The sequence below is a fragment of the Mastomys coucha genome, unplaced genomic scaffold (genome assembly GCF_008632895.1).
Source record: "Mastomys coucha isolate ucsf_1 unplaced genomic scaffold, UCSF_Mcou_1 pScaffold13, whole genome shotgun sequence".
NCBI lineage: Eukaryota > Metazoa > Chordata > Mammalia > Rodentia > Muridae > Mastomys > Mastomys coucha.
Window position 1 is genome coordinate 48,346,230 of NW_022196895.1, and position 14,399 is coordinate 48,360,628.

Genomic DNA, 14,399 nt, shown 5'->3' on the forward strand with positions numbered 1-14,399 from the left:
CACCTCCTCCCCAGACACGTTGCACAGGGAGAGTTAAGGGGAAAGAACAAAACGGAACACACATCCTGAGACACAGTCGACTTAATCTGGGCCGAACATGCAGGAATTTCAAAAGACTCAGACGGATGAAGGCAGCCAGGCCATGGGCCCAAGCCAAAATATGCATGAAGAAAAATGCTATTAGGTCACCAACCCTGGAGAGGCGGGAAGCAGGAGGTGGGGAGAGCGATGGGGGCCAAAATGTGTGCTCTGGGATGGGGGAGGTTGTGACTAACGCTTATCCATAAAGGAGTTAACCAGACAATTTCCCAATACGCACTCACCCCACTTTTTATGGGAAGCACCCTCAGCGAATAAACCCCAGGATATCAAATTTTGTTTTTCTGGCTGTAGGTAATATGAGAAATGGGTTACAAATCTGTTTCCTACAGTGAATATTTTAATAACCAAAGAGAAAATTTATGAGGAACAAAGCTTGCTACGTTGAAAAATTGAATAAACCCGACTCCCCTTTTTTGTCTTAAAAGAACCAGCCCAATTTGCACTTTAAGTGACAAGAATTCTTTCATCCCTGCTGTGGACCAGAGAGCCAGAAGCTCAAGGCAGTGTTCAGAGGCCCCTTCAAGCAGACCTTTTATCTGACTTCTTGCTTTCTCTTGTGTCTAAAAGGGAGGTTTGACCTCACATTTTAAAATCAAATTACCGATGTTAAATATTGAAATTCTATAAAGCATTCAGCATCTTTTAATTCATCTTCCAATCTAAACAAAGGTGTTGCAAGAGAAAAGGCCTTGGAGTTCAGAGTTTAGTACAAAGAAGGCAGTAGGTGTGGCCAGGAGGCTGAGTGGGAGGATGACCCGCAACGGTAGAGAGATGCTTAATAGAGCAGCTGTTCACATCCTACTCAGGGGCTGGGAGGTTCTGGACCGAATTCAAAGAAAAAAAAAATGCTATTAAGTGGTCTGATTTAAACTACTAGGCAAATCCAGATTTTAGTATCCATTTTATTGGTCCCATCATCGAGCTGTGGCTTAGACACACTTACTACTCACCTCTCAGCCTCTGTCTTTCCATAACTGATCATCCCATGAGGTGGGGTGGTGGACATCTACTGGGTTGACTTCTTCCTACCCTTCTCCCTTTTCTTTCTGTTTTTTTTTTTTTTTTTTTTTTTTTTGGAAAGCTCTGCCTGGAACCTCCCACTCCTAGTAGTTGGACTGGCAGGCCATTCATGGGATTTCTTCACTTGAAGAACTGGTCATGAGACCTGGGTTTGCCCTAATTAAACTATATTTCCAGAATCTGAATGTTAAGGAGGTCACATGGTCAAAAAATATTCCTCCTCCCACTGCTAGGAAAAGTGACAAATCTTGGGTCTTTAGCTTTTCCTTCAGACTTTCTTGTGCATTCTTTCTTTGTGGATTAATACTGTCAATTTCTGTCTTCTGCCACAGAAGAATCCGGTTTGACATAGAGTGTGGTACTGCTTCTCTCAGCTAGTGAAATCACATGACAGGGAATTCTGGGTAAGGAGCCTGGTTTTTGGAGTCCAGTTAGATGGAGCCTGCATATGACCACACACCTTCCTTGACACAGAATTTTGCCCACATGTGGCAAATCTATTGATTATATGATGAAGATAGTTTTAAGAACAATCTTCCTCATGCAAGTCCACAGTGAATTCTTTTCTGAACAAAGTTATGTCTAAGATAACACTAGTTGTGATGTCACTGGATATCTGCAAGGCTTACAATTAACTACTGGATTTCTCTAGACCTGGTAAGGGAGATAGTTGGATAGACAAAAGAAATTATAAGGAGAAACAGAAAGAGATTGATTATAATTACCTGTCATCTGAAAAGGACTCTACATCTGCCCATAAGTAGTTTATCTTCTAGAAGGGAATGGCTGGGTTGCTTATTACTTGACCACAGGTTTCTGGGGGGAAGACCTCTGCTGTGGAAGTCAGCTTAGAGCATAAGGACGCAGCAGATCCTATGGGGAGGGTAAGAAGTTTGTCCTGAATCTCAGTTAACTTACCTCTGTTTCCAGTTCTGGTATTTGGGGAGGGAAGGAAAAAATGGAGGGGGTGAGGGGAACAGAAGAAGGGGGGGAGGGGAGGGGGAAGTGCTTCTCTGTATGTGTATTTTCTTTTCTTTGGTTCTCAGTTCTTGGCAAGAGTTAACAATAAACCCCAAATCATCTTCAAAGTATTTTTCCAAGTTTCAAAAATCTCTGATTTTCTTGAATACCCAATTTATTCTATTTGAATAGATAATTCCTTGAGTTTGACTTTAAAATATTGGCTAACTTTTTGTGTCTCTACAAGCCTGTGAAGCCTGTGGAAAACAACTTTCACATTTTAAGTATTTCCCATCAGTGACATTCCATTGCACATTTATTCAGTATCTCATGAACACATATATACTTTACAAGGTAGTGTACTATACAAATGAGTTGTACACATGATCCTTTATAGTACATGAGGCTCAGGTTCTCCCAGTTTGCTTCAAAAGATTTAAAGCTGTGTCATGAGAAGAGAAATAACTAGTCAGAACAGTAACAATGTGTTTTGTTTATTTTCTTCATTAAACACACACATGCTCACATATGCACACAACTCTCACCCATTGGCACATACTCTAAATGCCATAAGAGAAGAGAAAGTGGTTCATTTTGTCCCTCTTTCATTTCCTCCGAATTTTCTTGCTTAAGACTTAGCTAGCTTGGAGAAAAGAAAGAAAGGAAACATGTGGTCACCACATTGAGGACAATAGAAAGTGTGTTTGCGACCCTGGGGTGAGACCATGTAGCTATGCCTTGCGTTCTTTTTCTCAGGGACAAACTTCTGTTTTCAAAATTAGACAAACCAGTCTCTTCCCACAAAGCACCAAAGTTAATACAAATAATACTTCTAGTGATTCTAATGATGATAGTAACTGTAGCTGTGTGGAGATGCCCCCAGCTCTTTAACTTTGGTAAGATGCACAGTTGATACCAATTTGAGACCAGCTTTCTGTGGACAGATCAATGGTATATGCCAAAAAAAAGAGAGAATCATCCAAATTCTCTCTCTCTCTCTCTCTTTTTTTTTTTGAAAGCAAGGTTTTATTTTCTACTAAGAAATAAAAGTTAGTCCTGCCCCATATCACCTAAGTTCTCTTGAAAGTTGCCTGTACTTTCCACACTGGCTCTCTGAGAAGCACCATGGTGGTCAGCAAGAACACATGCCCAGTGAAAGGCAGCAAGGAGGGAGCTAAGAAGAAGGGGCTTGATCCATTTTCTATGAAAGATTGGTATGATGTGAAAGCTCTGGCTATGTTCAATATTAGACACTTTGGAGAAACACTAGGCACAAGGACTCAAGGAACCAAAATTGCAACTGGTGACCTCAAGGGTCATTTTTAAAGGTAAGCTTTGCTGATCTACAGTATAACAAAGTTGTGTTTAGAAAATTCAAGCTAGTGACTAAGGATGTGCAGGGCAAAAGCTGTCAAACTGTCTAGCTAGCTTCCATGGCATGGATTATATCCAAGATAAGTTGTGTTCCATGGTCAAAAAGAAACTGACCAGACCATGAGTCAAGCTCATGCTGATGTCAAGACAACTGATGGCTCTTCACTCTGTCCTTTCTGGCTTGGTTTCACTAAAAAAATTGCAACAACCAGATATGTAAGAAGTCCTGCGTGCAGCACCAGCAGGTCCTTCAGACCTGCAAGAAGATGATGGAGATCAAGACTTGAGACCAAGAAGGTAAATGACTTGAAGGAAGTGGTGAATAAATTAGTCATAGAAAACAATGGGGAAGACAGAGAAAACTTGCCAGTCCATTTACTTTCTCCATGTCACCTTCATCAGAAAAGTAAAGATGTTGAAGAACCCCATGTTTGAGCTGAGAGAACTCATGGAGAGCCATGCTGAAGGTGTAGTTCTGGGAAAACTACTGATGGCGAGGCAGCTGCTGAAGTTGAATAAGCTGATGGGTATGAACTGAGTCCAAGAATCTGTTTAAAATCCAGACTTTTGATAGTGGCAAATAAAATGTCCTATTTGTGAAAAAGAAAGAAAAGCTAAAAGGTTGTGTCCCCAGAATTTGCTAGATAACTTAATAATCACAGGATATGGAATTATTCAGAAAGTTAAAACTGCAGAGCAGGACCTCTGAATTATCAGAAACAGAACAAGAACTCTGTAACCAAGGAAACAGAGTGTGAGCATCTCTCTCCCTCTCTCTCTCTCTCTCTCTCTCTCTCTCTCTCTCTCTCTCTCTCTCTCTCTCTCTCTCTCTCTCTCTCTTGGTTTGGGGTCTAAAGAGATGCCTCAGAGGTTTAGCACACATCCTATTCCTCTAGAGAACCCAAATTAGTTTTTTTTTTTCCTGCACCAATCAGGCTGCTCATAAGCACCTGCAATTCCAACTCCAGGGAATCTGACTCCCTCTTCTGCCCTCTGGGGACAACTGCACACACACACACACACACACACACACACAAATAGAAATTGAAAAGCATGCAGCCGAGGAAACATATATGAGTCTTGTTCTTCAGTGAAGTTGATGGCTCGTGTGAAGTTTGTCACCCTGTGGTTTTAACACATCAAAGGGAATCAAAGGAAAAGAGATGGAAAGTTTAAGTGTAAAAGGCAGCATTTGGAAGAGAAGCAAATAGAACAGGTGACATTAGAGGAATGGACTTAGAGCTGAATGGAAGTATTGAATACACTCCTTGAGATAATCAGAAAAATTAACAGAGTGAGACCCAGAGCCCCAACGCTGCTTTCCTGTTGGAGCAGGGGGAGGCTGGCTGGTGGACTTGAAAGTTAACGGCAAGTTTACACTCTTTTCCCAGCATCCTTGCTTTTTTGCCACATGCCACTTCCAGGTACTCACCCAAATATAAAAAGTAGACAGTTGGTACACATTTGTCTGTGTGTCAAGACTGAACTAACTAAAAAGGAAAATAAGTAAACAAACTGGCTCAAAATAGCCCAGAAATAATGAATTTTAAGTCTATCTGGCTTGGTTACCTCTCCCCTTGGGCCTCCTAAAAAAAGATGCAATTTAAATCTGGTGAAGAGAAAAGTATTTTATCCTGCTGCCTTTCATGGTTATCCATAGGTGATGAAGTAAAGAAGGTTAGTCAGTCTAGCAAAATGGAAAAATGGGAAGAGAGGGCCCCAGGAGAGGAGAACAGACCTTTGAAACATAGTGAGTCAGGCAAAGTAATTTGTTTATATTGACCACAAAAATAGTCAGCCAGTTGGCAAGACCACTCCTAAGTGAAGCCCAAGTAACTTGATTGGGCTGGGTGACAGTTTAGTGACAGAAAAGGGGCAATTGTAGGTGCTGTGGACTGTGTCAGAACTTCAATAGGTGAAGGTATACAGTGAGATCTGCATCCCGGCTTCTTTGCCCCTCAACTCCCCCCACATGCCTCCACACTGCCCATTACCCTAACAGTTATTTATTCACACATTCTGTGTCTTCTTCTGCTATGCAGGAATGTGTATCAGGAAGACACGTATGCTTATCCCAGACACTTCCACCATTGATGATCTCCACAACAGGCGTCTCTCTTCTTTAAATTGATCTGTGTGCACAACCACCTTTGCAACTCAAGTGGAACATGATGACAGACTATGAACAATGTAATGGGAGTTCAGGGAACTTGTCTGGGATGGAGGCCGAGAAGAAAGATTTGATATAGCCGTGAAAGAGAACATCTTTAATGAAAGCATAAGGCCAGTCTCACAAGTGGTTAAGTAAGTGGCTAAGTTCCTTTATTATTGCATGGTTTATGATTATTTCCTTCCTCTACTAAAAGGCCACCAGCTCCGTTATTTGTTTCCTACTTGTGCTTGAGAGAAACTGTGAAGCCTTCTTAGTTTCAGGTTGAACTCAGGACCTTGCACATGCACATTCTGAGCCAAACCTATAAATGAAGATCTTTCAAAGAAGGTCAATTAACACCTTAAATGGATGATAGCAAGCATGGGTTTCTCTGACCTCTACTTATTTTTCTTCTACATTTCAGTTGTCTTCAGGAATTATGGATATCACTTCTAGAAGGTTCATGGACAAACAAAACACAAAACAGACCTGAAGATCTAGGTCACTATCCTAGGCTAGTTATAGGCATAAGACATACCACCTAAACCTGATTTTTCAATCCTTTCTATGTTCTTCTGGAGATCGTTAATAGTACAGGGACCTATAAGAATGGAATAAGAGAAAATTATTGAAAACACTAGCTATAAATTAATATGGAGTAACAGTTTAATTTGTACACACTCAAAATGGTCTGTGGCTAAGGAATGTTGATGCCTGTATAACTGAGCTGGGCCTTCTAGTAGAGGAAGGAAATAATCATAAAACACGCAATAATAAGAGAACTTAGCAACTTAATTATTCACTTATGAGACTGTCCTTATGCTTCCATTATTAATAATGATTTCTATTAATTTCTAATAAAGATTAGCTCTTGTCACTTATTACATTCGTGGCAGCATGCACCGCACTTTAACGCACTGCCCCATTTTATCCTCATAGCAATCTTGTGACATGGTTATTTATGGGTTTTGTTTTATGGCTAAGAAACCAAAGCTTTAGTAAGATTAAGCAACATGCTTACTAAATATTGGCAGCGCTGACTTTTGAACCCAGGTCTATGCTGTCATAAACCACAATATTAAATCCTACCATGGGGTGTAGAGAGAAGAGAGACAATTGCTTCTTTCATTTTATTTCTTTTTGTTTAATTGTTGGAAGAAATAAGCTAAGTGATTCACCAAAGGCTACATGGCAGGGAGATTGGGGCCAGGCCGATTAAATTACAAAACTGGCAGTGACTAGTGACTATCATCCCAGGCCTATGGCTTCGGGATCTGATATGCAAATTGGCTGAAAAGAGACTGCAAGGAGAAAGAAGGCACAAGAGACAGACAGTCCCTGCAATGGGTAACAGCGAGTCCTTGAACAAATTACTTAACTATTCTGAGTCCTGGATTTCTCCACCAAAAATAAAGATAATAAAAGCAATCTTGAAGGGCTCTGTTGCTAGCATGCAATGTTTATAAGTGCATGACAGAGAATCTAGCTCTTATTAGGCGCTGACTAGAGGGTAATTGGCATTACTGCTTGGCATTTCAATGGTAGAATTTAAATGGAGACAAAGATTCTTTGTACATAGACACTCATGTTGAAAGGCGTTTTCTCTAAACATGTGGAAAGGAGCCATTATTTTGCTTTTTCAAATATTTTCATTTTTTAAACAATTTTATACACATGTATTTTGAATTTTGGTAATTTTTAATGTTCCTCATTACCCTCTCTTATTCTCCTTTTTCTCCCGCTGAAACCCTGCTTTTTCCAAAGAAGCTCAAGGTCCCTTCTGCTACTTTGATGATGATGATGATGATGATGATGATGATGATTGGTGGTGGTGGTGGTGGTGATGTGTGTGTGTGTGTATGTGTCTTGTATATATGTCCATGTCCCACTGAGTTTAATTACAGTTGCTTATATGGGTATAAGTGGGATTTTCTACTTATTGTTGGCTCCACCATTAAAGAAAAGAGCACACCCAACACCCATTTCCTGACCACAGACTCTCAGTAAGAGGTGAGGGCTTGTGAGCCTCTTCCTCTGATGAAATAGCAATAGGCCCAGTCTTGTGTCGCTAAGCACAGCTGTAGGGAGGTCATGAGTGCAATGGCCGCATCATGTCCGGAAGATGCTGCTTCACGGCTCTCCTCCCCAGCCTCTGGCTCATGCATCCTTCTGCCTCATCTTCTGTGCCTTCTCTGAGACTTGGGGGTAATAAATAGGTGCCCTGTTTATGGACAAGCACTCCTCTGTCACTTATTCTTATCACAATGACCATTTGTGACTCTGCATTAACTTCCATCCACTACAAAATGAGTTTTCTGAAGGCAGTGAAGTGCAATCTAATTTTTTTGTGGCAAGAAGATTAAGATGCAAATCATTGGTTTCTTTTGTTTGTTTATTGGATACTCTATTTATTTACATTTCAAATGTTATTCCCTTTCCTGGTTTCCTCTCCGAAATCCCCCATCCCATTCCCCCCCCCCCCGTTTCTATGAAGGTGCTCCCCCTCCCACCCACTCACTCCTGTCTCACCACCCAGGCATCGAGCCTTCACAGGACCAAGGGCCTCTCCTCCCATTGATGACCAACAAGGCCTTCCTCTACTACATATGCAGCTGGAGCCATGGGTCCCTCCATGTGTACTCTTTGGTTGGTGGTTTAGTCTCCGGGAGCTCTGGAAGGGTCTGGTTGGTTGATATTGCTATTCTTCGTATGGGGTTGCAAACCCCTTCAGCTCCTTCAGTCCCTTCCCTAACTCCTCCATTGGGGTCCCCATGTCCAGTCCAATGGTTGGCTTCGAGCATCCACATCTGTACTTGTCAAATTATTGTTTTTAACCTATAATTCATGTAAAATAAGATGCACAAGTTTCAACCATACAGCTTGATGAATTTTAGCAATATGTATGTCAATATATCCAATGCTACAAGCAAAGCATTGAATAGTCCCATAAACTCCCCCTCAGCTCACTTGATTCCAACATACTAAACCACAGTTCCGATTTTTTTCAACCTATATTAAGTTTATGTACTCTGGAAGTTTTCATAAGTGGAAATCCCACAGAAAATCCCTTTTGCGTATGCTATTTTGCTCAGGAGTATGTCTGTGAAATTCATCCATCCATCCTGTTGCTCCATCGGCAGCCCATGTATTTTCTTCACAGCAGTTCATACTGTGAGCATGTTATCATTTGCAGTTTTCAGACTCGGTTTATGGATAAAGCTGCTGAGGGTGTTCACCTACAAGTTATTCTGTGCATGGACCTGCATGTCTTTTAAGGTAACTGCTTAGACAAAGAACTGCCGCATCTTTAGAACATTTACATACTTAACTTTGTTAGGACCTGTGGAATGTTTTAAATACTTCTTTTTTTCTTCAATTCTCCATTCATAGCACTTGGAATTAAGTTGTATTACTTCTATTGCCTTAATATAATATATCACAATTAAACCATAACATTTTGGGTTTTTTTTTTGTTTATTCCCAAGATTTCGTGTTAATATTATAACATAAAACACAGTGTAACTTTAAATGTTACAGTCTGTTAAAAATCTGAACACTTAAAAAAGTTTAGTCTCTTTAAAATATCCAATATCTCACTAGAAGTCCAAAGACTTTTAACCGAGGGGTCCTGTAAATTAAGAAAAAAAAAAAAGAAATACTTTCTTATTCCAAAAGAGAAGAACTGGGTCCCAGTCACAATCAAATTTAAAAAAACAAAAAACAAAAAACAAAAAACAAAACAAAAACGATTCCTTACAGTATCAGTAACTCAGTACTCGATGTCTTGGACTCACTTGTGACCTTCTGGGTTCCAGTGGAGTTAGGCAGTGGACCAGAGCACTTCTCTACTTCCGTCATCTGCTGCCACGGACTGGGATTTCTTACGGGGTCCCTTGTTCCGCAGGACGAGGGGTTCTGGCCAGGTGTGCATGGGATTCGGCTTTGACAAACAGACTAGACACGAGTGGTGTAAGGTCTGAGTGTATTTTTCAAATATGGAGTCAGGTTTATATAGTTGATACAGAAGGGTTTGAAAGAGTCAGGTGGTACAACGGTCAAGATACATCAAAACAAGGTGCAGGTACATCGCCCTTTTTAGGAACACAAGGAGTCAGCAGCAAAGTAAATACATGTTAATTTAGCAGGAACTAAACAGGGATTACAATCTGAAAGAAAGCTAGCTCTGACTAAGGTGACCTTGGCTTAGAAGCCTGGTGCAGATAGTTCCTCTTCAGTTTGTTGTTTTGGTTACAGACTGGGTGGGCCTAAGTAAGTTCCTCAAGTATGTTGTTTTTCTGAGCTAGTGGAGGTTAGCCCCAGGGAACACTTGTTAAGCTAGTTCCTAGGAGTGATTCAGCTGCAAATCTAATATAGCCTGCCTTATGTTGACTAAGAATGAGGATTTCACTAGATCTTGTCCTGGGATAGTTCTCATTCTGTAAGCTTTAATGCCCTACCCACAATGCTGGAGGTTATTAGTTTGAATGGCTTAATATTCCAAGCCAGGGCTTGACTAGGACGTTGGAACATTGGTCAGAAAGCAATGTCCGAATTTTCTCTTGCTAGCTATAAAGAAATGATATATTGGTGAGTTCCTAGCACACAAGTACGAGGACATATCAGGGCTACCTCTGAGTTTGGGGTGCCAGGTGACAATGCGGAGGCAGGAGACTGACTTTCCTTGAAGTTTACGCCTCAAACACCCCTGTCACGCAAAGTGTGCGTGGCAATCTGCAACATATAGTTTGTTTTAGAGGCTCAGGCCAGCTCTCCTCCACACCTGTTCTGTCCTTGATGAGTGTCTTATGGTCTCAGTGTCTCCATTATGCTGGAGTCTCTACTGTAAGTAAGGCTGCCCCTTCGACACTATCCTCTCCCGGCCTCTCTTTACAGCATGTAATCCAGCTATGTGTAGAAAAGCTTCAGCTTTTTCCCATGATCTCTTCAATCCCTGCTCTTCACTGCAGCACAGCCTGCATCTTCACTAGCACGCTCTCCTCAGCCTCAGCTGTTTTCCATGAGCCCTTCAATAATGAAGCTTTTATTTTGCTAGCCTGGGCTATACAGTGAATTCTAGTCTAGCTACACAGTAAAATTCTGTCCTTTCTTTTTAAAGAAAATATCTACTGCCTTTAGAATAAAGTTTTTTTTCCATTTAAAAATCATTTTTTATTAACATCATATCATCTTCCTGTTTACCCAAGTGTCTATCATGTATAAGGAATGTCGGTAAATATTCCATTTGAAGCTGCTTTGTACATATTTCCATCGATAAATAAACTCTGAATTCACATAAAAAAGTTAAACTTAAATAACTCATATTTCCTTCTCGTGTAACAGATGCATATTGGTAAACTATAAATATTCTTAGACTCAGTCTTGGTTCTAAGGAGAACAGTAATTCACCACATGGTACAACTGTTGACAGTGAGACTGAGACATTGTCAGCCAGTGTCCTGGTATGGATGAGTACTGTGGTGGGAAACAGAAAATTCACATTTGGTTTTGGGCTGGGGGGATGGGCAGAAGAGGTGGCCAGGCGGTCAGAGGACAGGGCAGTTGCTTTCATTACAGCACTGATAAAAAAATAATCTGTTCTGCCACTGAATTTTAACCTGGAATATCATCTTCTACATTCGCTGAGTAAGTGCATAATCATTTTACTTAAAACTCAGGTGTCGACTAACTGAATAGGGCACATAATCCATTGGGAACATCAGTAGATTCAGAGAACAACCATGGATCTGGCAGAAACAAGAATGAATGAATGCAGAAGCAGAGAGCAAGGATTCTGTGTTGGTGAGGTTAATCCACTCTGGTTACATATCCATCCAGGGCCTCGGTTCTGCAGATGCATCTACTGGGTGGCAGGATGGCCCTGGCAGCCACACGGAGCATCCTGAGCCTGTGTGGCAGGTGAGGCAGTTGGCCAGTCAGAGTCAGATGACAGTGAAGAGCACAGCAGGGCTGCTGGAAGCACTCGGTGGCTGCTGCTTTGTTGCCCTGAGCTTGGAGGACCAGCCCGTTCCAGACCTCATGGGCTGTAGAATTCACTTACACTGCATCCCAGAGAATCTTCTCCTCTAGACTGTAATAGCCCAGCTGGTGAAGGACCGGGGCCACTCGCTGCATGCTCTTCACCTGAGGAGGGCTGATGGATAAGACTTCTTCATACCACCGCCGGGCTTCATCGAAGTTTTCCTCGAAGCTCAGCAACCTGGCCTGGATGTATAGGACATTGTGGGACATTGGGAAGAGGTTGGCAGCTTCTTGGAAACACAGGCTGTAGCTTCAGCAGGCCTTCCAATGCCAATGTAGACTTCAGCGGCATGGAGCCAGATCTGTGCCAGCGTCATCCAGGGATGCGGCGGACCCTGCTTGGGAGCACTACTCTGCAGAGATGAGGCCACTTCTGACAGTGCTTGCTCCACTCTTGAGGCTGCTACTGATGTGGCATGGACGGAGCCTGGCTCAGGATAGCTGAAGTCTAGCAAAGTGATCTTGTTAAGGCTGTCGTCTGTCAGCCATGGTTCTATCTAAGAGGCTGCTCCCATGTCCAGAGTCACTGGGATTGGTAAGGTTGCAGCAGGATTTCCATATCTGCAGCATGTGCTTACAGGTGAGCAGTGCCTCATCTGGACCGGGGCAAAGTGACTCCAACTTCACTTTGGGGAAAAAAAAAAGGTTTTTAAAGTCCAGATGTTAATCTGATGGACTCTGGCTTTGTCTACATTTTCGGGCCCTAACATTGTCACCATGTCTTCCCACAACCTTAACTTCTTGTTGCTGAGGATCCTCATTTTGCCATTACATTTACATAAATCATTCCTCCTTTTATTTTTCTAGCCAAGTTTGTATCATTCCTAAAGACTCAGTTTCAATGTCATTTCTTCCTGGGAAAGCTTGACTTCAAGAGATTTTCACTTTTACAACTCTGTGTATGTGTTTCTCTCTCTCTCTCTCTCTCTCTCTCTCTCTCTCTCTCTCTCTCTCTCTTTCTCTTTCTCTCATACTATATTGTTTTTGCAAATCCAGCCCCATTTGCAATCATGTGTTCAATATCTTATTTTCTCAGTGAAAGTGTGATTTCTTTGAGAATTCAAACTATTAATAATATATTCACCAGACTATTTATTTTCATCTGTCAGAAGTATGCCTTTACATATTATCTGTGCAGCAGGTATAATAATTATTTTGAATTCATGTTTGTGAGCACTAATCATAAAGCCTTTGTTCTGGCCCAGCATGGTTCCAATGAACATGTACTACTACACTTTACGAATTAGTGCAAAGTCCCTTCACTTTTCTCCCCATGGAAATTTAAGGACTTAATGACTTGGGAGTGAAAAAGACATAATTTATAGCAGAATGCCTACTCCAGAGAGGTCTGAGGCTCAAGCAAATTGAACCTTAATCTTATTAACATGACAAGATCTTGGCAATGGTAAATGGGGAATCTCTTCCAATGTTTGATCCCACTGATTTGGCTTGAGTTATGCCCTCACATTTACATATACCAAAAATATACAAGTTTCTTAATGTAAAACAAGGCAAATACAACATTATTATAAAAAGATTTTTATGGTAAGTAGATCAAGGGCACAAGTTGAAACTGAAAGGCCACTTCAATTTCATTTATGACTTAAACTTTTTTTTTAAGTTTTATTCATTGTATTTATATGAGTACACTATTGCTCTCTTCAGACACACCAGAAGGGGGCATTCGATCCCATTACAGATGGTTGTGAGCCACCATGTGGCTGCTGGGAATTGAACTCAGGACCTCTGGAAGAACAGTCAGTGCTCTTAACCACTGAGCCATCTCTCCAGCCCCATAAATTAAACAATTTTTTAACTGAGTAGGTTTTCCCATATTTGTAGATCCTGGCTATTGCATGGACTGTATTAGAACAGTGTTTGGGAATCCCATCATTGACCAGGCAGTGAACTGTGAATTAAAGGAGATAATCTGTTGTGGTCTAACATTAAAATATAAGGCATTTGTGAGTACTGAGAAATGGCTCTTAAACATTCTGGGGGCCATTCTGCAAGGGAGAGTAGCCATGCTAAGAACAACACCAGCTGCAGTCCACATGGTGACATTTTCATATGTAAGATGCTGAGTGGTTATTTATTGATGGGTGGCTCAAACAAACCCCAGAAAAAAAGTCCACACATTATTGCCTCAGACTTTGTTTTCTTTGACAATTGCCTTCTCAGTTGAATAAGTGTCTTTCCCCAATGTGTGCTCATCAAAACATTTCAAAGAAAAAGTGAAAGAAACTCCAATGACTGCTGTAGACACAAAGAGTAAACAAAAAGTCAAGTACTGAAGCTGGAAAGATGGCTCTGCCCTTACAGAGGACCTGGGGCCATTTCCTGTGCCTACATAGTGGCTCACGATCATTCATAATTTCAGTCCTAGGGAATCTGATGCCTTCTTCCAACCTCCACAGGTGCCAGGCACGCTCATGATGCACAAACAGACACGCAGGCAAAACATTCCTGAAAACAAAATAAATAAATCAAAAGGAGGCTTAAAAAGACAATTCCTGTATTTTTGCTACCGCTCTGTATCAAAGATGTGAGTAGTGAAAACACCGACACAATTTACTCATTTCCTTATTAGCACTGGATATTATGAAGGTTGACATTACCAAGTCGATGATTAGAAGAGATATAAATTCTGGAGACAGTAATGGATCATCAAATAAAATACTACTTTGACTGCAGAGATTTTAACTCAGTAGGTAAGAGCATTAGTTGCTCTTCCAGAAGACACACGTGCATT

At 41.2% G+C, this 14,399-nt stretch overlaps 1 pseudogene; it reads left to right on the forward strand.

The window, feature by feature from the left end:
- The first annotated feature begins 3,207 nt into the window (after positions 1–3,207).
- Positions 3,208–4,056, forward strand: LOC116087469 (annotated as a pseudogene).
- The last annotated feature ends 10,343 nt before the right edge of the window (positions 4,057–14,399 follow it).